Here is a 24,675-nt window from a genome sequence, read left to right as displayed (position 1 = left end):
GACGCTGGCTGTCAATCCCGCGGCCCGGCCCCGCCCCACCGGCCGAGCGTGGCAGGACGCGGGGCCGCGGGGACTGTCGGGACGGCTCCAAGATGGCCGCGCGCTTGGGGTCCACACCTGCTGGCGTCCCCGAGCCCCGTTCACTGCCACCGCTGCTGACCGAAGCCGCCGGTCGGCCCGGCGACTCCGGGGGCTGTCCCCGCGTGGCGGGAGGCCGCCATGGTGAACCTGGAAAAGCTGGCGAAGGCCTTCGAGTGCCTCAAGTCCTTCCAGCAGCCGCCGCCGCCTCAGCCCCCTAAGCCGGCACCACAGCCTCAACCGCCACCGCCGAACGCCCAGCCCCCTCACCCGGCACCGCAGCCGCCGCCGCGTCAGCCGGTACCGCCGCCGATGCCGCCTCAGCCCCTTCAGCCGGCACCGCAGCCTCTACCGCCACCGCCGCCCTCCCAGCTATGGGTCAGGAGCCGCTGCACAGACGGTGAATCCCTGCGGGCCCCTCCCCAGCGCTGCGCGGGTCTCCGTCCCTCCCTCGGCCTCCCACGAAGGCCCCGAAGCGGTCCGGGCCCCACGCCTCTGCTTTCCCGGCTGCGAAACTCGGGAAGGAACGGGTCTGTGTTGTGATCCGAGGCCGCGCGTCCTGTTTGACTTCCTCTGAGCCACTCCCCACCCCTCTCCTCCTCTGGGCCAGGTGTAACATTTTGTCTTCCCTTTTCAACTGACGGTTTAAAACAGTGTTTCAGATAACTGTCAAAACACTGTATATGCAAAATACTAGGTTAACTTAAGGGAAGGAGTAGGAGAGAAGGGGGAAAGGAGCGAAGTTCACCGGTCACTTCTGTGGGGGTGGGTTAGGTGGTCACAGTGGTGAACGCTTAACTGCTACATGGCCCCGTGCGCTTACCATCATAGTCATTACTGTTACTAACCCCGGACAGCCCTGGTATTAAGGAGGCATGACCACAGAACATGTGCTCATTGAGCTTAATTTTACACAAACAGTAAGATTTCCACGGAATCAAGACAGGCAGTAAACGCCAGCTGCAGAGGACAGCATGTGCAGGGCTGGGAAATAGCATGGCATGATCAGAACTTTAGTTTGACTGGCTTGAAATGTAGAGGGAAAGGGAAACTTCACACTGATGAATCAGAGAGGAGATAGCTGTTTTTTATTAAACTAAAATGGTTGAATGAGCCTTGTTGATTAATGATTTGCCTTAGCAATTTGAATTTGGATTCTGCAAGTATTTTACAAGTTCTGTAAGAAGCTTGTTTTAAAATTTCAGAACTCTTAAGGTATTAGAAGTTCAGTTTTATTTTATAAGAATTTTTAAAAAGTGTTTATTTAACTCAATTAGAACAGAGTTCCTTTAACATAGGAGACTTTATTATCTCATGTATTAATACCCTCTAGAGGTACACAATGAAAAATGTGATTTATAAACAGATACATACAGACACAAGGAAAACAGAGCATGTAGCTTCAGTAACAGTTTAAGAGAAAAGTCAGAAACAGAAATTTTCCCTGGTCAAAATATCAAAAAAAGCACCTGGGGCTTATATCTCTTAATTGATTTGAGCTCTAAATGGACAAATACACATTTTAAAAAAAAATTGCTAAGAACAAGATTCTTTTTCATGTTGAATAATAATTTTGGAGTTTAAATAAATACCAACAATAGAGCTATGAGGGAGGAAAAATATAAAATACTGATTTTTTTTTTATTTCACCGTAAGGTGCATTCTTAAATACATAGGAGAGAACTGTCATGATTTGCGCAACTCGCTTGCAAATAGTTCAACAGTATTAACAATGATTGAATTTAGGTGGTGGGCATATGGGAATTTATCATCCTATTAAACAGTTTTCTGTACTTCTGAGACTTATAATAAAACATTGGGAGGAACCTGTTAGACATAATGCTCTATGTGAAGTAATTTGTTCCGTTTGTGAAATTCTAGGAAGGTTAAAATGCATGTTCATAACATCAAGAAAATCACAAGCATTTACGATGTAATCAGAACTACCTGAGGATCTGTGAAACTTGGTGAGTTGGTGAATTTTTTAAAATGTCTTAAAACATTTTGTTTTTACAAAGATTACAGGAGTAAGAGAAGATAAATCTTAATCAACTCTTAATATTTTTTTCCTGGTTGATGTGATATAATTAAATGTGGGGAAAAAAGATAAATTTTAAAAGGAGATACTACCTTGATGGTTTTCTATGGAGGAAACTCAAGCAGGAGGAAGTTTAATTTAAAAACATAAATTACTGCTCTTTATAATACATTCTAAGTTGTCATTCTTTTGAATGCCTTCCTTTCCAGACAGATGTGTTATTCTGGGTGATCATCAGGACCTCTGGGTATTTGGAGGTATTGACCTAACCAGTGGAACTGCTGATTTATAAGAAGTTGTCCAGAATTTTGGAAAACTGATTAGTAGAGGTAAATAATGTTTCCTTGGCAAGTGATGACAGAAAGTGACTTCAGTGAATTTTCCTTTGTTTTTAGGCAGATGTACCTAACCATGTATGTTAACAATGATTACAAGCTGGAGACTGAGAAGAACTGCCATTTTTGCCAGCTGGGATGCAGAAAAATTTGGACTTCTGGGTTCCACAAATGGGCTGAGGTAACTAAGACAGTAAACATATCTTCTTGGTCAACATGTATCTCAGGGTAATCACAGATGTGTTCCATTACCTGATACTGTTTTAATTTGGATAAAAACAAGAAAATTTAAGAAATAGAGTTTGGTTTTGCTTTTACATCAGTTTGGCAAAACAGAACAACCTCTTAATTACTAAGCACAAACCAACTTTTTCATTATTTTTAAAATATTTTAGTTTCTATTTATATTTGTTTTGTGATAAGTAAGTAAAATCTGTAAGCTCAGAAAATAGTCAAACCTAGGAAGCTGCTTCTGACAAGTGAATTAGCCTATTGAAAATCTGATTTAGATCTTTGGCATTAATTTTCAAGTTTTTACACTTTCCTCGGATTTCTTCTATCCAGGAAAACAACATGCTCTTTTTAGATGACTATACTCTGATTATAGTCTCTCCTTTATGGATTCCATACTAAATTGTAACCATAGGTATATTTTACCATTTACAAAAGTGTCTGGTAGGGAAGTATAGTACAATGATTTTGTAAATTGAATTACTCTAAAATTTCAAGGATTTATTTTTAATTCAATTATGATTAATTTTCATTTGTCACTGACTCTTAATGCTTTATTTTAAAGTGTCTCTCATAGACCCCCTTCTTTCATCTTCTTCCCTTAGGCTCTCTGTCCAGTAACTCTAAGTTCTTACATGTTCAAGGTAGGCTTGTGTATTTTTTTAAAGGCAGGTGCACCAAAAAGCACTTTCCTGTGACTATCCTCTGTTTTGTTCATCATTTATGAGTCCAAATTTTATAGAATTGATTTAAAGAATGTCATATCTTTCTTATTATTGTGAATGGTTTTTAAAATGCTTTCCTTCTGACTCATTTCTGCATACTTTAAAGTAATAATATGAATCAAATAAGTATGGGAATAAAATCACAGTTACTTGTATCACATTTGATTCCACTTATATGGCAAAGTCTTATTATTATGTTGGTGTTATGAACATGCATTTCATAATACACTTATTTAGATGAATCAGAGCTTATTCATTAAGGCCATTTACTTTTAGAAATATGTAGTTTCTTGTGAATACATGTATATAGAAATACATGTGTCTTTTTATAATTTAAGCAGCTTAAAATACAGATAAAATAAATCCAAGATACAAGATAATATGCCTTGCATTAATTTAAATTCATGTGAGTTAAAAGACAATTTGAATATTGTTTCCCATTTTCTACTAGCTTCTTGATCATATTCGGCAGCACATTTATATTTACGTATAGTTAAGGAATCTTTTTTATTTCTACTGTAGCTCTGTCATAATGGAAACTCTGCAGCAGAATCAGCTGTTATCTATCCCATGTGGTCAAGTGCAGAGGTGAGAATTCTCATTTGTTGGATGACCACTCACAGCTTTAAATGTTTTTACTGTAACTGCTTTTATAAGGTAGCAAGCTAGAGAGAGAGAGAGAAACAGAGAGAAGAAAAGAGTTCTCTCTGCATATTCCCATGTGTGTGATGGCATTAGTCTTCTTCTGCTGTATTTTTCTAGAATGTGTGTGCGTGTGTGCATGTATGTGTGAGAAATGTCTTGTCTTTGTCCTAATAGCCACTCTTCTCTCCCTCTAGTTTTTTCTCTATCCTCCCCTCCTATATTTTTCTTTTTCATCAATATCTTCTCTTTCAAAAAATTCTTGATAAATCAAATTTCCAACTTCCTCACTTTTAATATGGTAAAGTTACTTGGATCCCCAACATCAAGTGATCTCATACTTTAATGTCCGTAAGGATTGCCAGGGACACCTTTCAAAAATACAGATTTCCAGGCCTTACTTTGAGCAGTCCTCTTCCAGTAGATCCAGGGTGAGGCTGAGCATCTCCGAGCCTTCCCCCTTCATATTATGGTGCAGGGGATCAGGGGCAGTTTTCCTCTGGGTATCCCTGCTTTTGCTATGAACAGTGGTTACAGCATCACTAATATTTTTCTTTCTTGTTTTAATTGCATTAATATTATCAACCAGTTAATAGCATTTTCTTAAAATTATGGTCAAAAGCATAGGTGTTTGATTTATAATGGTATCTGCAAACCACTCTTTTACTGAATTAATTTGTTTTGCTTGTATTTCCAAAATTGTAAACGCTGTGAGTTAAATGACTGCTTTGCTTCAACTACAGGAGAATGTGAAAACACTCCAGGAGAGAGAGGTTGCATATATCAATGCAGACTCATACACAGAAGGTAAATTTTATTTCAGATTGTCATTAAATAGTATACCAGTATTTAAGTCTATCAACTCCAACTCATAAACTAGGATTATCCTCTTTCTATGAGATGCCTCAATAATACCTCCATTTCTCCATTTTACCAGAGAGAACATTATTATGATTCAAATGAATCAATATGATTCATAACTAAGCTATTGATCCTAATTTCTTTAGTCTATTTACCATTTGCGTATCTTGGATTACTACTTAAAACTTTAGTACTTTTGACATTCTTCCTGTGGAGCTATTTTTAAAAGTTGGGCTAAAATATTTCATACAGAAATAGTTCCTGTATGTATTGGAACAACTCAAATAAGCACCCACTACAGACTTCCTTTTGACCCTGACATGTGGCATGTGCATCTGTAGGCTTTCATCGTATTATGGTTATTTCTAGGTAAGTGTCACAGGACAAATGTTAGTTACTGACATGCTCTAGTCTAAAGTCTTGATATTGAATTGAATGAATGAATAAAAACATGAACATTATGGCCTTACCACTTCCTTTGCCAAAGACCCCTAGGTACTGCTGCCGTAATGAGCAATGACCCTTACTGTTACTGCAGGAGCTGCAGCCTTAGCAGCAGAGTCTGCCTCTGCAGTCTCCTATCCTGAGTGTGTGCTGCAGCCTCTCTGGCTCCTGAAGAGTTATTTCCACCTTGTGTTTTAGTTTTAGCCAGACTGTCTGTCTGTCTGTCTATTTATCTCCCTACCTATCTATCTATTCTAAAATTTTATTTATTTCTTTTTACTGAAGTACATCTGATTTGTAATATTAGTTTCAGGTGTACAGCAAAGTTACTCAGTTATATACATATACATATACATATACATATACATATACATATACATGTTTTTAGATTCTTTTCCATTATAGGTTATTATAAGATACTGAATATAATTCCCTGTGCTATACAGTAGGTCCTTGTTGGTTATCTGTTTCATATATAATAGTGTATATCTGTTAATCCTGAACTCCTAACATATCTCTTCCCTTCCCCCTTTCCCCTTGGGTAACCATAGTTTCTTTTCTATGTCATGAGTCTATTTCTGGTTTGTAAATAAGTTCATTTGTATCATTTTTTTTGTTTGTTTACATTCCACATATAAGTGAAGGAATGTGATATTTGCCTTTCTCTGTCTGACATACTTCACTGAATATGATAATCTGTAGGGTCCACCCTATTTTTAATTCTCCAGGAATGATGCCTTCAATTTGAAATCTGTTATATATTGTTTATAATTAGAAAATAAAGTTAGAATTAAATACAGGTTTGTAGTCCATTTGGAGGTATTAAGATTCTCTTTTATTTATTTTGCAGGAATTATACTCTCAGAGTTGACTGTACACCCCTTCTTTTCCAGTTGGTATATAAACTGACAAAAGAGGTATGTAAGTAGATCTTTCTTAATGATTTCTGATGAGTAGATAAATCAATATCTTTTGTTTTCTAAATTACTAATATTTAAACTGGTGACAGACAGCTGATTTGTATAAACAAGAAATCAGAACGAGTTTTAATACACTACTTATGTGACATAACTATGAGAACAGTAGTGCTAGTCTCTGTTCTAATAATAGTTCCTAATAATTGTATACATTTGTTAAAATGTGCAGGGTCTATTGTTTCATGCGGCAGAGTCTCTTTGATATAACAGAAAGAATACTGACCTGGGTTGGGGAAGCCTTGGCTGTGAAGATTGCCTTGGCTATTCATTCATTTATTCATTCATTCAGGAAGTATTTATTGTGTGGTTACTATGTATCAGGTCCTATGAAAGGAACTCTAGCAGCAACAGTGATAAAAGGACAAGGTTACTGAATCCAAATACTTTGTAATCTAGAGAGGCCACAGACCTGTAAATGAGGACTCATACTTCACTTGAATATTGGATGCTATATACAGTGGAGGACAGTTGCAGAAGAGAGAAGTTAAAATCCTGGGGTAGCTGGTGAGGTTGGAAAGCATTAGAAGGTGTTTAGAGAAGGATTAGTGGTTAGGCTGTAAAATGGAAGGATGTGAAAGTGGGGAGAATGTTTCTCCTCAGAGGACACAGGACCTAATAAAGATGTGGATGTGTGAAAAACATTTCCTGACCTCTGGGTAATGCAATATAACCTAAATGTAAGGTGTTGGTGAAAAAGCTGGTAAGAAATGGGGCCTGACACATAGGCCTAAATGTTCATAAATCTGGTGATGGTGAAATTAAAGAATCTTTAACAAGGTTGTACATTATCATTTTTATTCATTAGAAAAATTACTCTGTATCAGTGCAGTGAATAGGTTAAGCTGTAGTAAGTCTAAAAGCAAAATGGAAATAATTCCACATACTTATTTAGCACACAGGAATTTATAAATACTAGTTATTGATGTAAAAAGTACTCTGAAAATGCTACTGCACTCTGAATCTCTAAAAATTATGTGATCTACTCATTGAGTATATGTGTGCTTCATTTAAATAACCCCCCATTATAGAATTTAACTGTAGAAATGTTTCTTTCAAGTAGGTATCACTTAGATGACAGTGGGAAGTAGATGTCACATCTCTGTGGTCCTGTTTCCAAATCGCCCTTCATCTTGCCCTGTCCTTTTCACTGTTAGTGTCTTTAACATCTCATCCTCCCAAGTGAGCATCCTCCCATGCCCATCACAACTCCCACCATACTGGGAAGCTTAGGTCCTTGATCCTTTTATTGAAATGTCCCATAAAAACATCTAAAAGCACGCTGAAAAGACAGCCCTTGTTGGGGAATCCTTCTCAGGAGATACATTTACTCTCTGTCCTACAGAGGAGGCTCCTGCCTTTATAGGAGGGGTAGTAAGAATTTTAGGGCCAAGAAGGAGAAGCTTAGGTCTATCCCCTTTGTACATTTATTTAATAAGTATTAAGTGTGTAAGTGGTTACCATAGTGACAGGATAAATCAAACATAGTTTCTATTAGTGTGTTACCTGTGTAGCCAGGAGAGACTATGATCAAGAATTTTCAAACCCAAGATAAGAGATTAAAATCACCAACGCGAATACAGATAAAAGTTTGGGAAGCAAAAAAATAAGTATCTTAGTTTATTATTTTACATGTTGGAATTAAACAGCCTGCTTAATGGGAAATTGCAAATTTTTTTCCCATTTTAAAGCCTCTTTTATGTTAATTTGAATTTAATTTTCATGCCACTTTAGATACAATATATTTGTCTTTCAGAGTTTTTGTTTTAGGTAGATTTTAACAGTTTAACTGGGAAATTAAAATGTATATTTAGAAGTTACATTATCAGGATGAACTAATTAATTGTCCAGAAGAGAAGAGTGAGATTTTATAATCTTGTTTGATTTGATTGTCAGTGGAAGAATCAGACATCATTCATCTGGAGAAATGCTATTGGTTGCTGAGGGCTCAATCCCAAACTGGATGATTTGATTTAGAGACATTTGGCCCATTGGCTTCACCACCAATTCGTCCATCTCTGAGTGAAGGTGGGAATCCTTCTATTTTCTACAAATGTTCTTTGCTAAACACGTGAGCCTTGTTCCACCTTTGGAGCCTTGTGTAAGTCGGTTTACCTTTCTGCACTTGAATATTCTCATATATAAAATCAGTTTGACCAAGACAATCATTATGAAAGTGTGCTTCAGTGCGGTGCCTCAGCATCTGGTGCAGGGTCAGGGTGGTGGACACTGAATAGGCAAAGCTCTAGCTTCCACACATGACCCCACCTCTTCCTCAACTGAGGAGTGTCTATTGTATTTCTTTTATATAGAAGAAGGTTCCACTGCTGTATCCTTCCCCCACCCTTAAAAAATTAAGAAACCACTAGACCATCTTTAAGGTCCCCACTTAGCTCTAAACTTTTCACTACTATATATATATATATATATATATTTATTTATTTATTTATTTTAAATGAGGTTTACAAGGAGCAGTTGTGGGTGATAATCCCAAAAACTGTATTTGAAATCTGAAAGCTTGGGTTTTTCTTCTGATTCAGACCTTTTTAAAAATATTTCTCACTTTTAGCAAGTCATTTAACTACTTCTTAGCTCCAATTTTCTGCTCTTTGAGGGCACAGAATTAGATTCTTGAAATAGACAGTCTGTATTCTTCAGGTTTCTAGTGTGTTTTAGAAATATTTATTTGTTAGGGGAGCTAGAACAGACAGGGTTTCCACTTCAGTGCAGTTATGTTTTTACCTTTTTATAATTAGAGATTGAGAAATCATTTCATTTGAAAATAAAATGATTCCTTTTATTTTTTATGAAAAGTTTAAAAACCACAGGATTAGATTATAAATTGTCCGTTATTTCTGAAATTTAATATATTTAGTTGTACAGATTAAGTGGTACAATGAAGACTGCAGTACAGAATTTCTGTCTCTTATAATATAGTGTGTTAGTTTTCTTTGCTTCATGAAGGAGCCGTATGAAGCTCATTAATAACAACACAGTATATCTTTGATAGAGTTCAACTTTTCTTCTTCCTTTTTCCTTTTTCTTCTTAGTCTTTCCAAATTAGGATAATTGTGGTCTCTGACTTTTTTCCAGTTAAATTTTTAAAATACATTTTTATTTTTTACATTCTACAATCACTTTTGACTTTTGGAATTAATATAAGATAGAGATAGGTATGCAGACAAAACCAAACACTAAATGATAGTATTTTCTTCTAGGAAGTTAAATTTTGGTTATAATTATGCCAGGGGAAAAAAAATAAACTTCCTAAGACAGTGGAAACTACTGATAACTTTTAAAAACTAAATCAGTTTATGCGAGTCATGCCTCCTTTCATAAGCATGTCATTATTAACAGGAAGTTTGTTGGCTGTGATTTATTCTGTCTGTGTTCCTATTTTACAGGTTTATTTAATGCTTTTGGTGGAAATCATGACAGCCACATAGATTTTAAGGAGATATCCTGTGGGCTATCAGCTTGTTGCAGAGGACCTCTGGCTGAAAGACAGAAATGTAAGTGTGTTAAACATCACAAAATTTGGAAGCTATACAGAGAAAAACATAGCATCCATTCATGTAAAAAATCATCTGATTAAGGCTTGAATTTTCATCCCTTTGGCAAATAGCAATCTCTTGCTGAGGTTTTACTGAGGTCAGTGTAAAGGTTCAATCATCTATTCTTTTTTACTGTGGAGTAATTTAAGATCTTTGTTATTAATAATGGTTGATTTTCCAGATAAATGTACAATTCATGATAAATGAACTACATCAATCATGATGTGTTTAAAAATGTTAAGCATATAGAAAATATTTTCTGGTAGTCTATATAGAAAATTTGTCTTGCTTAACTTGAATTCCAACTTATTTTCTATCACTGTGTATATTGATATTTTATTAGCAAAATTAAATTTATGATAAAACAATTTTATTAAATACTAAATTTATCTTTTAAACCTATCTAAAATATTATGGCATAATTTATAAGCATATTACATACCTAAATCTTAACCATATTTGTTTAGGAAAATGCAGCAGTTTACATTTAATTGGAACATAATTCTTACATATTCACTAGGGACATTATCTCTGCATCTTTCTAAAATACAGCTTCACAAATACTGCATATTTTGGGTATGATACTTAATAGTTCAATATTCTTTAGTAATGTTGTACTGTGATGCACTCAGTTTAATTTAATAGCATAATTATTACATGGGTGTGTGAAGTAGATAATTATTTAATCTTAAAAATTTAGATTTCTTTTATCTTCCCTGATAGTATAACATTACTCTAACCTGGCTTTGTGATAGATTATTTGTTCACATTAAAGTTCTGGTATTAAAGAGGCTGAAGTCTTTGTTTCTCAATTGAGGTTAATTGTTGTCTTAAATTTTTTTTAAATTTATTTTTTTGCCAGTGGACTAGTGGAAGTTAACCAACTAGACTAACTAGCAATTTTGCTGATATTGATGTTAATTAGCAAAGTGCTGATATTTTGGATTTTTAGCTTGTTGTATATAAACTTCATTGAAGATTTGAAATTGTTCTTAGGCAAAAATATTGGGTGCACATTAATTACATTGGAGAGGCAAAATCGTTATACAGTCATCTCTCATTATCTGCTGAGGATTGGTTCTGAGACCCCCTCAGATACCAAATCCATGGATGCTCATGTCCTTATGTAAAATGGCATAGTATTTGCATATAATCTATGCACATCCTCTTGTATACTTTAAATCATCTCTAGGTTACTTGTAATACCTAATACAATGTAATTATTTGTAAGTACAATGTAAATGATATGTGAATAGTTGTCAGTGCATAGCAAATTCAAGTTTTGCTTTTGAGAACTTTCTGGGAAAATTTATATATATATATATATTTTGATCTATTGTTTATACCTGTGAATGCAGAACCAATGGATACGGGGAGCTGATTGTAGCAGCTTTTTGTTGATTCTTAATGTAGATGGAATATTTTCAGCATTGTAAGAATCAACCCTGAAGTGATCAGTTATAAATATTAGAAATTAATTTAAAAGCTTGAATTACCTTCTCAAAATCTGTGAGATATTCTATAGTAACTTGGCCCTTCTTTTTCAGTTTGCAAGAAATTTAACTTTAGGTTTAGGTGAAGGATAGAGTTCTCACAGCTGGCTAATGATATAAGGAGAGAGACTTGTGAAGTGTACAGGAATTCCTACAAGTTCAAAGGAATGTAATGACACAATCTCCCCCAAATAAGAACTTAATCCAGAATGTAGTTGTTTGAGGAACTAAGTAATTTCACTAGGGCAGCTTGTAATAAAATGTATTATACTTCAGAATATAAAAGTAATTTTCCTCCATAAGAGTTTCTTCTCTTTAGTTTGCTTCAAGGTATTTGATGTTGACGGTGATGGAGTTCTTTCTAGGGTTGAACTGAGAGACACGTGGTTGCACAGAGGTCTGGAAGGACAACTGCACCGATGATACCCTGGTAAAGTCTGATTGTATACATCTTCTTGCATGTAAACTTCCAACAGGAACATAGAGTGAAGAATTTTTTAAAAGAGGTTGAGAAAAAGATTTCTTACTACTTCTAGGTTCTATACTATGCTACTCAAAATATTCATAGCCAAAGATGCAAAATTGGGAAGAGAATTTGCCTTAGAAAATTTAATAAACTGAATGTATTATGTAAAAAAAAAATGAAACCACTGGAAAATTGTCATAAATTTTTAAGGTAAACGAGCAATCTATTTCTGGAATTAAAAAAAAAAAAAACTTGACCGAAAAAATATTTTATACTTCAGCTACTGGCTAATAAAAATGATACCTTCTCTTTCCTAACTACTGATTTGGGTTTCTGGTTTTAAAGGAATTACTTGTGGATCTATCCAACATTGTAGAAGACACATAGAATGCACATGACACCACAAAGGTGAGTCTAGCAGAGACTAATTTATTCTTTTCTAAAAATACATTATATTCTGAATTGGTATACATACCTTACATATACATACTTGAATCTCTTCTGCATCATCCCTGCTAAATGCTTATTTGGACCTGTGGTTACAATAACTCTAAGTTGTCCCTAAGGAAAGCCCATTCGACCTTTAAACAACTCCATTAAGTGTTATTTACATAAAAACATTATATTTTATAAGCTAGGCATTTTGTAAAAATTAAGTAGAGACAACCCTTGCCATCTGTAGTTTATAATCTTTACTTCTCCCAGTTTAATACATTATGGTAAGACAAAACTTATATTGAGCAAAAGAAGCCACAGAATAAAAGAACACATTGTACAATTTAATTTATATGAAGTTCTAGAACAGAGACAGAACTAATGTTAATAAGTGTTACAATAGTGATTTTGGAGATGGGTGACTTAACTGAGAAGGACCATAGGATATCTGGGATGATGGAAATTATTTTTTATCTCAATCTGGGTGGTGTATATAGTTTTTAAAATTTTTTTTCAATAATATTGGTGAGGGTCTGTCCTAAGTTTTTAATAGCAGCCAGAATAAGTGTATAATAGCAGAAACAAGCATGTACTTTACAAAGAATAAAGCCTTGAATTTTTTTAGTTTCACAACATTTATTAAAAATATTATAATAGGTTTGCCTTAATGTCTATGTATCCCTGTGAAACTGAAGATAATCCATATATGTGAGACACATATGAGTTAATTTGACCCTTTCTATTCAAATGTTGACATGTACAAAGTTGCAGATGGTAGGACGTAGACCATAGTGGCCTTACACAGGCTTAGAAAAATAAGTAACATTTTTTTCAATCACAAATCCAGAAGAAATCATCATAGTCTTATTAACTGACACTCAATAGAAATAAATAATAGAAATGAATTTTTCAGGGCTTGATCTTTGTTTGGCAATTGAGATAACCGTCTTCATTTACTTTTCTGCCCAAAACTAAGGTAGCCATTTCTATTTGGTATATATGAAAACAGAAACACAGGAAAGTTTCTACTAGGAAATACCTTATGTAGAGATACAATTTCCATCGCCTTTCTTCTGGGTGTTTGATAAGTATGAAGGTTATCATTGCTGTCTATTTTTATATAAGACCGAGTTTCTTCTTATGGCTGTACTTTTGAACATTAAAGAAAAGATCATTTAGCTACTCCATCTCCATGTAACCATAATAATGAAATGGTAAAAATTTAGAATAGAATTTGGACCTTTCAACCAAACCTATTACCCATATTCACTGGTGACTAGACGGTGACAATATTACCCATTATTTTGTACCATTACGTTGGTGTTAATATACTTCAATGGAAGTTGCATCATGAAAGCCAATAATTACCATCACAGTGCTTTAAAATCTTTCCTTATAATAAATGGTAATATATATTGAATGAATACATGAATATCATTAATAATAAATATTATTATATATCATTAAATAATAAATCATTAGATAATAAAAATATAATTAAGTAATAAAAGCTAAGAACATTATTATTCATCTAGGATTGTTAAGGTGATTGTTCAAAACATGAAGTAAGAAGCATTTGGTTATATTTTTGCCTTCCAAGAAATATTGTCTGCTGTATATAAATGTAATTTTTGGTACACTTTGACACCAAAAAAAAAATACTGCTTTACTCAACTTGTGAATGTAATGTTAAATTTTATTTTGAGGAAATGTTAATATAGATACTCATTTATTATATATATTTAGTTTTTTTAAATCTCTTAAGAAGTCTAATAATATTGCCAGATGTTTTAAAGATCTTAGAAAATTGTTAGGGTCAAAGGGCATAATCCAAAGAGTTTGGAAAAATGCTTTCAAAGTTAGTAAATAGTCCTTTTTCTCTACCCAGAACCTTTTGTGGGTTCTGTTAGTAAACTTCACCTTGAGCCAGAAGATACTGAGAGTTATTTCCCAGGTCTTACTTGAGGAAGATTTTTGGTGATAAATTGCCCACGTTATGACTGACTACATCAGAGTTTGGTTACTTTTGAACTTACTCTTGCTGGCCTACTTTCAGATGAATACATAACATCTACATTAAATCATTAGTTTTCTTTCAGACAAATGACCATTGCAAGTTTAATAAAACAAATTTAATTCAAATAATATAAGAAAATGAAGATTTAAGATATTCTTAAATATTGTTTCTCTTTCAGAATGGCCATCTTAACTCTAGAAGAATATCAGATCTGGACTGTGAAAAATGTTCTTGCCAATGAGTTTTTTAATCTACTTTTCCAGGTATGTTTAAGGTAAATAACAGAGACCGAGGGCAGTGGTACCAGTAGTTCTACATCTTTTCCATTATGTAGTAGTTAGACAACTAGACTACAAAACCATATATTGTCAAAAGAACTGCATTAACCTGTACACCACCTGCAGATGGTAAGTTAGAGCGTGCCTGCTTCTCAGAGTCACAATGTGCATGATAGGAAAGTAGAGTATAGCTGATAATGTCTATCTTAATTACTCTTGATAGAGCAGATTGTAGACACATAAAAAAGAATTTAAAATGAAAAAGCCATTATAATTTGCTATTTTTCTTTACTTTTTTTTAAGACCCTCCCTAACAAGTAAGGCAGTGTGAACAGAGACATAGATCATAAGTTGGCAGCTGTAAATTTTTCACAAAGTATACCATCTTTCCAGTTAGGAGGTTATTTTAGATGCAGAGCTGTTTCTTAATTTTCTTTCTTTCTTTCTTTCTTTTTTGTAATTTAATTCTTTAGAAGGTCCAATAAAGATTGAAGGAGAAAGGAGGAAAGAAAAGCTGTCAGGGGTGAACATGAAATCATAAAACTTGCCAGATTTTAAGTATTTTCCCAGTTAAAGTAGTTCTCTTTGCTCCAATTTAAAGAAACAACTTATAGTTTCCCATTTTTCATAATTCTTCAAAAATATATGTTGATTTAATAGTATTTTACAGGGGGGAGGGCTGTGAGTAGGGACAGACTGGAAGTTCAAGATTTGTAAATACTGACAGGTATATATAGAATAGATAAACAAGCTTATACTGCATAGCACAGGGAAATATATTCAAGAATTTGTAGTAGCTCATGGTGAAAAAATATGAAAACAAATATACGTATATTCATAAAGGACTGAAAAATTGTGCTGTACACCAGAAATTGACACAACATTGTAAATGGACTATAACTCAGTTAAAAAATAAAAGATAAAACTGTTAGAACACTATAAAAAAAAGTAGTATTTTACATTTTTCTTATTTTATTCTCCTTTTCTTATAAAAGCACCCCTATGAAGATCAATAAGGCTTGATATCTTCATATCTATCATGATCCTCCATTGTGAATACAGAGTAACCTGCCTGTGGCACAGCTATGTTAGAATAAATGAAAATTGAACTCTTCCTGACAGCTAATAACTAATGTATATTTAAAGCATATGAAATCTGATAAGCCTGTGATGCCCATTTAAATCAATCAGTTGCTCCACTGTCAGTTATCTGTCAGGATCTAAGTTGATGTCTTTATAGAATATAAATACATGTAAAAATAATATAAACCTACTATAAACAGGAATGACTTGCTTAGTAATATGAAAATTGAGCAGCTATTTTTATCTCATTTAAAACGATGCCCTCAATTACTTTGTTATCATTAATTATATAGATATTTTGACCACTTAAGTTTGTGTCTGAGTCATCTGGCAGCTCTTACATAGCAAAGCATTTTGAACTTTTATATTGCCTTTCCTATTTTCTCATGCTTATCAGGGACTTGCATAGGCACTATTTTTTCTATGACTCTATAAACAGATTTATGCCTGAAATTTTCTTTTGTGTCTCAGGGTTTCTAGCATTATATTACTGACAGATTTCTTGTTGGTTACCAATCTCATTTGTTTCTTTGTATATATACTCCTTTCAGTCCTTTCAAATATATATATATATATATGTAGTCAGTTTACAATGTTGTGTCAATTTCTGGTGTGCAGCACAATGCTTCAGTCATACATGAACATACATATATTCATTTTCATACTCTTTTTCACCATAAGTTACTACAAAACAGTATTGGATATATTTCCCTGTGCTATACAGTATGAACTTGTTTATGACTTGGGAGTTTGAGATTTGGAGGTACTAAATATTAACATTACATTTTATGATGCTCACTTTATCCCATATTCAGACATGCTTTTAAAACTTTATGTTCACTTAATATATAAGTAAGCAGACTTACTCTAAATTGTTTTATTTTCTGTCTGTTTCTAAAATAGAATTAGCTAATAAATTCAGTGATAAAAGCTTGAATTATTCTTTTATTTTATTTGCCAAGATCCCACTCCTGGCTGACCATTTTGGGTATTTAAGTATAAAGTAAGTAAATGTCAGTAGAATTAGGAAACCATTCCTGTGGTAATATTATTTTCAGTCCTTTCAAATAAACTCAGTGCCCAATATTTTGCAGAGGAAGCATTCTAAACATGATCAGGATCTTCTGTCTTGTACGTTTGTCAGAAAGCGTGAAATGTTAAACAGTTTGATAAACAGAACAGTTCACCACACTGACCCCTACCTATATCCATGTTCTAATCCTGAAATCTGTGAATATGTTATTTTACATGGCAAAGGGGATTTTGCAGATGTATCAGGTTAAGAACTCTGAGACAGGGAGATTAGCCTGGATTATCTACATGGGCCTAGTCTAACAACAGGAGTCCTTAAAAACTGAAAATCTTTCCCAGATGTGGTCAGAAAGATATGACTTTGGAAGAAGGATTAGAAAGCTGTAAAGCTGTTAGCTTTGAAGATAGAGGAAGGGCCATGGGTAAAGAAATGTGGGTGAACACTAGAAGCCGGAAAAGACAAGGAAATATATTCTTCCTTTGACTTACAGAAGGGCATACAGCCCTACTGACATCTTGATTTTTAGCCAAGTGATACATGTTCCTCACTTGACCTACAGAACCATAAAATAATAAGTTTGTGTTGCTTTAAGCTGCAAAATTTGTGATAATTTGTTACAGCAGTGATAAAAATAAATATAGGGGAGGTAATCCAAATTTATGGATTGGAGGGCTCAACATTTTAAAGATGTCAGTTCCCCTTCAACTGATTCAAAGATTTATATGTGCACATCAAAATCCCCAAAACTTAATTGTTGTTACTGTTTATTTGTAGAAATTGACAAGCTGATTCTAAATACATAGAGAAGCTTGAAGAGCCAACAATAGCCAAGATGATATTAAAGAACAATGTTAAAGAACTTATTATAAAACAATATTAACTCTATGTGATAACTACCTAAAGTTAGACATATAGACCAATGGAACAGTATTGAATTAAACCCTGTACCATACATGAACAGTAATTTTAGATAGATTATAAATCTAATAAATTTGAAACAAAAAGCAAAGCATCTGGGGGAGAGTAAAGCTCAGGTGGAATGTGTGCTTAGCATGCATAAGGTCTTGGGTTCAACTCCCAGTACCTCCATTAAAATAAATAACCTAATCCCCCACCAAAATAAAGCATCTAGGAAATAGTGTAGGAGATATTTTAATGACTTTGAAGTGGCAAAGAGTTCTTAAACAGGAGACAGCACTAAACATAAAAGAAGAGTTTTAAGTTAGACTTCAGTAAAATTAAGAATTATTTTTATCAAGAGATACCATTAAGAAAGTGAAAAGCCACACGGTGGGAAAATATATTTGCTATACCTATATCCAACAAAAGACTTGTATCTAGGGCATATAGAGAACAAAAACCAGTGGAGAAAAAGGCAAAACCTCAATATTAAAATGTGCAAAAAAATTGAACAAGTGCTTCACACACAAAAAGAAAAATCCAAATAAGCTATGAAAAGTGGCTGACCTCTTTAGTAATAATAAAAATACGTACTAAAACCACACTTGGAACACCATTAGACATCCACTAGAATAGTTAGTTGTTAAGTGATATGAAGCATTGGTGAGGGTAACATGCAATGGGGACTCTTACACATGGCCAGTGGGAATATAAATTCTTTCAAATACTTTGAAAGTAGGCTTTTTGAATGAAAGTTATATATGTATATGTGTGTGTGTATATATGTACACACACATACACATACATACATACACACACACACACTCCCTGTGTACCCTTCAGAAGCTTCTACATCAGAGCACAAAAGGACATCCAGAAAATTCTCATAATCACTATTTGTTATAGCCCCAAATAGAAAATGACCCAAACACCTGTCAACAATAAATACATAACCATAAGTGGTGGCACATGCATACAAATTGTATACTTTAAAGCAATAAAAATAAATATACCAGTTTACAGAAAACACTAGTGGATGAATCTTACATAATGTTGAGTGGAATGTAAGGGACTAAAACTTTCAAAAGCAAAAAAAAAATCCATGGTGGCTGAATTTAGGATGGTGAATCCATCAAAGGGGTGCCATAGTATCTGGGAAGAAACCCAAAGTGGAACAGCAATGTTCTGTTTCTTGACTGGATGAAGGTTACATAGATGTGTTTACTTTGTGAAAAATCACTGAGCTGTATACTTAAGATATGTTCACATGTAAGCATGTATATTATATTTGCATTTTAAAAAAAAAATGTATGCTTGCAAAAAAAGATATCCAAAGCCTAAGTATTTATCAGTAGGAGAATGGATAAAACAAATGATAGTATATTCAAACAATGGAATGCAATTCAACAATAAAAAAGAATCAACTACTGATACAAGGATGAACCTCAAAAGCCTAATTTATACATTTCATTGTCAGGTAAATTTTAACTCAGAAGGTAAACAAAACTATAAACAGGCATGTGCCCTGGGGGGAGGGGTGCTGAAGCCTTTGCCTCCTCAGACCTGTGCCATTACTGGCACATCTCGCAAGAAGAGAGGCAGGGCTCAGCCACAGCTACCATCTCCTCCTGTGCATAGTGCCCGGGTGGGGGCAGGGCTGAGACCTGAATCTGCACATGGGGGCTCCACAACCTTTTAGGCAGGACTGAGACTTGTTTATAGCCTGAGGCAGAGAGGATTTTTCTACCCTGACACCTCAGAGAACTTGTGCTGCCAAGGGAAACAAGGAGCTCAGATTTGGCACAGAGCGTAGGCGGGGCTGTTCCGTGGTCTTCCCTGAGCCCACCTACAGACCGCCTACCCAAGGCAGAGCAGGCTGCTGCACAGAGCAGCAGAGCGACCAGCACCAGGAGAGGGCAGGTGGGCAGCCACCCACCTTCCTGGCAGGAACACAGCACCTGACCACGGTGCTGGGGCGGGGTGTGATCTGCCCACCTGCTTTCCCCCAAGCACAGCATCTGACTGTGGCATCAGGAGGGGGAGTGACCTGCCCACCCACTGGATAAGAGCTCAGTTCCTGACCTAGTGTTAGGAGGGGACACAATCTGCTGGCCAACAGCCACTGAGAGCAGCACAGATGAGGGTGCCAACAGAAGGCCTATGAAACAGCAAGCTGAGTTTGTGAAGCAGGGCAAAGACACAAAGACCTCTCGATAAAATCATTAAGGGCACACCATCTCCAGGATAAGTAGGTAACTGCTACTTCTTAAGCCACGGTGCCAGAGAGATATGAGCAATGTGAAGAAGAGAAACCACTCCCAATGAAAAATTCAAGAGAAAACCCCTGAAAGCATGATCAATGAAATAGACATTGATGGTCTATTAGATCAAGATTTTAAAAAAGAGTGATCAAAGTACTGAAGGAACTAAAAGAAATAGTGTTTAGGTATATAAAATGTATCAAAAATGAAATAGAAACTATAAAGAAGAACTAGGTAGAATTAGTAAACTCATTGGCTGAGATGAGAGCTGACCTAAAGGCTGTGCAAAGCAGACAAGAAAATACAGAAGAATAAATAAGTGACCTAGAAGACAGGACAACAGAAAGCACCCAATCAGAACAGCTGAGAGAAAAACAAATGAAAAACAAAACAATATATGGGACCTATGGGGTAATATAAACTGTGCCAATGTATGCATAATAGGAGTTCCAGAAGGGGAAAAAGAACAAAGCGGGTTGAAAAGGTATGGGAAGGACTCATGACTGAAAACTTCCCAAACCTAAAGAAGGAATCATATCCAAGCACAGGAGGCTCAGAGGGTCCCAAGCAGGAAGAACCGAAACAGACCCACACCAAGGCATATCCTAATCAAGATAGCCAGATTCAAGGATAAAGAAATGATCCTAAATGTAGCAAGAGAAAAACAAAGAGTGAGTTACAAGGGAACCCCCATAAGGTTTTCAGCTGATTTTTCTACACTATTTACAACAGCTAAGACATGGAAACAGCCTAAAATGTCCATCAACAGATGACTGGATAAAGATGTGGGATATTTATATGATGGGATACTATTCAGCCACAAAAACTGACTACATAACGCCATTTGCAGAGATATGGATGCTCCTGAAGAATGTTATTCTAGGTGGAGCAGAACAGAAAGAGATCACTCCACACATGGAGCAGAACAGAAAGAGATCACACCACACATGTGAGATCACTCATGTGTGGAATCTTAAATATATGCAAGATCTTGTGGTAACTCACAGCAAAAAAAAAAAAAGTGACAATGAATATATGTACGTTCATGTATAACTGAAAAATTGTGCTCTACACTGGAATTTGTCATAACATTGTAAAATGACTATTACTCAATAAAAAATGTTTAAAAATAAGTAAAATAAAATATAACCTTTAAAATACTGTATAATGAGAGGTGTGATGTTCTAGTATCTGTTTTAAGAAGTACGTTAGACACACATAAGAATAGCCAATGGTCAGACAGATCACATATTATCAGCTACCACCCCATGCAAATTAATGGCATTTAGCAGATATTCATATATGTGTGTAAATATATAAAATAGGTATTAGTCTATATGTAAATCAAATCAAATATTATAATCTAACGTAAAATCATATCAGCAAAAGCACTTTGCTGACATAAGTGTCTTGGTGTAAACAGATTACAATTTTTTATTGAGTTGTCATAATGGGATAATATTGTGAACCAAGTGGAAATTGTAAAAAAAAAAAGTTATCCAAAAAAAAAAAAAATCCTGACTACATGAAAAGATGCACAGTTACTATAAGGCCTCTCCCATTATTTACTATCAGTGTCAGAAAGTCTTGGAATAAGTTAGGAGAATTAAAAACTCTAACAAGACACAAGAATGCACTCTCTGTTAAAGAAAATAAACGAAAAGAAAAAAACAAATGAATAGACAATTAAGGTCCTACAGATAAAAATACTAATTTTTATGGGAAATAGCCTTAAAATCAAAAATAAGGAGATTATATTCTAATTTCACCTTTTGAATAAAGATATACAAAATTTAGCTGAATACCTTCGTATTTTGCACTTATGAAGAAAAAAATGTATTTGCAATGAAAAAGCAGCCATTACCCTGCCTTTTGAGTATTCTAAAGTTTTAGGTTTGAATATATTTCATCTTAAATGATCTTAAGCACTATGCAGTGGTTGGCGTTTTAAAAATACCACTGTGTGTGGAACTTCTAAAAGTGCTTCAAAAAATTTATATTTTTGTAATAATTTAGTAATGGCCTGGATATTATTTTTAACAAGACAACTCATCATGGAATACTGCAAGATTTTTTCAATGAGTTTATATTCACAAATGTTTAAGATTGTCACTGTATTATGAGAAAATGTCAACCGTGGCAGTATTTTGACTTGAAAATGAGATAAGCTGAGAAGCATATTTTAAGTATAAACTAAATGATAGCACTCCTTTAAAGACAAGAAAGTAAAAGCATGATAAACTCTGACTTTGACACACTTAAAATATAAAAATTAACATAATGTAATTTTACACACTTCTCTTTAACTCTCAGTACTTTCTCAGCCCCTTTCCCATTACACCCGCGTCCCCGCTCCTGACCCTTGGTGTACACACCTCCGTTCACACGGAGGAAGGGGGGACCCGGGCGGTGAGGACCAGGGGCGCGGACACCCCAGCGGCCCCGATGGACACGGACACTCACCCGCTCCCGGCGGGCGAGGAGAATAGTCGAAGCGGGCCCGCCAGCGCACCCGTCTCCTCCTGCCCTGCTGGCCGGGGCCCCAGCTCGGTCAGGTCCACACACACCCCGGCGGGAAGCGGGCTTAGGCCGTGGGAAACCAGCGTAACTTCAGACAGAGAGCGGGGAGCATCCTCCCGCAGACACGCAGGCAGCGATGTCCTGGAGCCTCCTTGGCGCCGCCCTCTCAGCCCTGAGGAAAGCAAGCTCCGCCCCCAGGGAAGACGCTGGCTGCTGACGCGGACTGCGCATGCGCACCGCCACCTAAGACACGCTGGCTTCGTGCACCCCCTGCAGGTCCTCGAGGACGGTGCAGGATACTCGGAACTCATTGTAGAACACATGACCCCTCCCAGCCATGATGCTAAATCACTGGAAATCTCAGTGCCCTGGCCTCTTTTTTAATGGCACTGGTGATGCTCTCATCCAGCTATGCCTGCTCTCTTGCCTGGCACATGCCTCAGTCCTTGGAATCCTGCCTGAATCAGATTCTGTTCTGGAGGAAGGACAGGTGCAGAAGAATCTCAAAATTCCAGACTTAGAAGATGACCAGGAACCCAAACTCAACTCTGTCAACTCCCTGGGGTCCCCTGAGGAGTGTGGTTTTCTCAGAACCATCTGCCCTGTGTCAGGAGCAGACCAAGCCTCAGGTAGCTTAGAGAGGCTATCATGCAGCACATGCTTTGAATGGTTCTCAGTTCTGACCTGCATGATCTTGAGAACCTTTTGTAACTCCTAACACTCTGTTTTCTCATACCTATAGTGATGGTTATTGACGACTGAGTTAATCCTCTTACAATGCTGATGTGCTATTGTTCCTTGGATAACAGAATATTTTGAAGGGATCAACAGTTTATCACTTCCCCCTAATGAAGTATGTTTTTAAATCTAGAAATGTTTCAGGGGGCACTCAGGTCCTCCTCTTGCACCAGTTCCTGAGGTGTTGGCAGTTTCTGCTCTGAGCTCCAGATCCTGATCCTGCCGGTGGTCTATGGTGATGCCATTGTGTACATGCTCTTCCTTTTGCACCGGTGTGGAAAGGAGACAGCCCTTCCCCTACATGAGGCTGCAACATGCTGACACTCAAAGCAGGCACAATGAAGAACCAGCTAGAGTCCCCGGTACCAGCTGTCCCAGGTAGAAACGTCACCTTCACCACAGTGTTCCTGTGCTCCTATCAGGCCTTCACTACTCCCAGCAGGCCATGCCTGAGCAGTGTGACAGGTGACTGTCTGTCCCAGCATGGCATGGTGGTGATGATCCCACCTTATCTGTTTGTTTTTGGAATGTCCCCACACCTCTCTGAGCTTCACTTTGCTCTTCTCACAGGCAGAGTTGTACAGGCATGAACCTCACAGGGTTATGGTAGGTAGTCACGGTAGCTGCTCACCCAGTGGCATTCTCTGCCGAGAGGGCTGCTGGGAGTGCTGTGTGTCTTCACACTTGTCCTTCACTCTTCCCAATGAAAACACTCTTGGCCTTATTCTTCCCTGGCCTGCGGCCTTTCTGTGCTTGCAAAAGAACATGGAAACAATCTGCAAAGAAGTTTTGAGGTTCTGTCCATCTTGTCCAGGAAATGCTGACTCTGCTAGATATGCTGTTGGGTGGGCTCTCATGGGAGGGGCTTGGGCAGGACTTCCCTTTGCAATAAGCTGCCCCACCCAGGCCTTTCCATGATCCAGACCCCTGGGACCAGGGTGCAAATCCCCAGCTCCCCACTTGTCAACCATGTGACCTGGGCAACTTTCTCAAACCCAAGCTTTGTCCACCCAAGGTCAGCAGAGATGGGGGATAACAGGATGTCCCGCACAGAGTGTCTGTGCAGATTAAGTGAGGTAGAACAGACAGAACAGTGGTGGGGCCTGGCCCATTGGTTGGCAGAAGGGAGCTCACCATGTGCAGCAAGTTCCGCGGGTCACCCAGCAATCTGCCCAGAGGCTTAGCCACTCCATCGCTATCATGCATCTGAAGTCCACTTAACCACATGGGAGAGAAACAAACACATATTCTGAGTGTAGCTGCCACAGGGAAAATTGCATCTTAGCGGGGAGTAATACCAGAGGGTGATCAGGATGGCGGCAGATGCCCCCTGGGTTTGAGCAGACTGGAGCTGCTCTTCAGAGACTGGGGTTAGTGAGGATGGGCTTGTAGAAATACCCCTCTCCTTTACCCATCAATGCTGGGTCCTGCGGGTACTGAGTCCCACAATCGGTGTGCTGCTAGGGCCCTCAGCACAGAGAAAAACCCAGGGGTTCCCACAAGGCTTCGGCCACGTCCTCTGCTTCCTGAACTCCCACTCTGGTGACCCCACCTGGGATGCAGAGATGA

General features: G+C 36.8%; 1 long non-coding RNA gene across 4 annotated transcripts; it reads left to right on the top strand.

Moving 5' to 3' along the window:
• The first annotated feature begins 380 nt into the window (after window positions 1-380).
• LOC140695479 (uncharacterized) lies at window positions 381-23,489 on the top strand. Of its 4 annotated transcripts, XR_012071157.1 has the most exons (13): window positions 381-478; window positions 1,960-2,045; window positions 2,512-2,632; window positions 3,288-3,326; window positions 3,930-3,995; window positions 4,793-4,856; window positions 6,205-6,271; window positions 8,225-8,356; window positions 9,733-9,840; window positions 11,695-11,805; window positions 12,187-12,249; window positions 14,472-14,556; window positions 23,240-23,489. It is a non-coding gene; the product is annotated as an uncharacterized lncRNA (long non-coding RNA). The 4 variants fall into 4 exon arrangements; XR_012071156.1 differs by lacking the exon at window positions 23,240-23,489 and having other exon boundaries at window positions 14,472-14,628; XR_012071159.1 differs by lacking the exon at window positions 23,240-23,489 and having other exon boundaries at window positions 390-478; window positions 2,516-2,632; window positions 14,472-14,628.
• The last annotated feature ends 1,186 nt before the right edge of the window (window positions 23,490-24,675 follow it).

This window comes from Vicugna pacos, unplaced genomic scaffold (genome assembly GCF_048564905.1).
Source record: "Vicugna pacos unplaced genomic scaffold, VicPac4 scaffold_239, whole genome shotgun sequence".
NCBI classification, from domain to species: domain Eukaryota; kingdom Metazoa; phylum Chordata; class Mammalia; order Artiodactyla; family Camelidae; genus Vicugna; species Vicugna pacos.
This window is presented reverse-complemented; position numbering and strand designations above follow the sequence as displayed.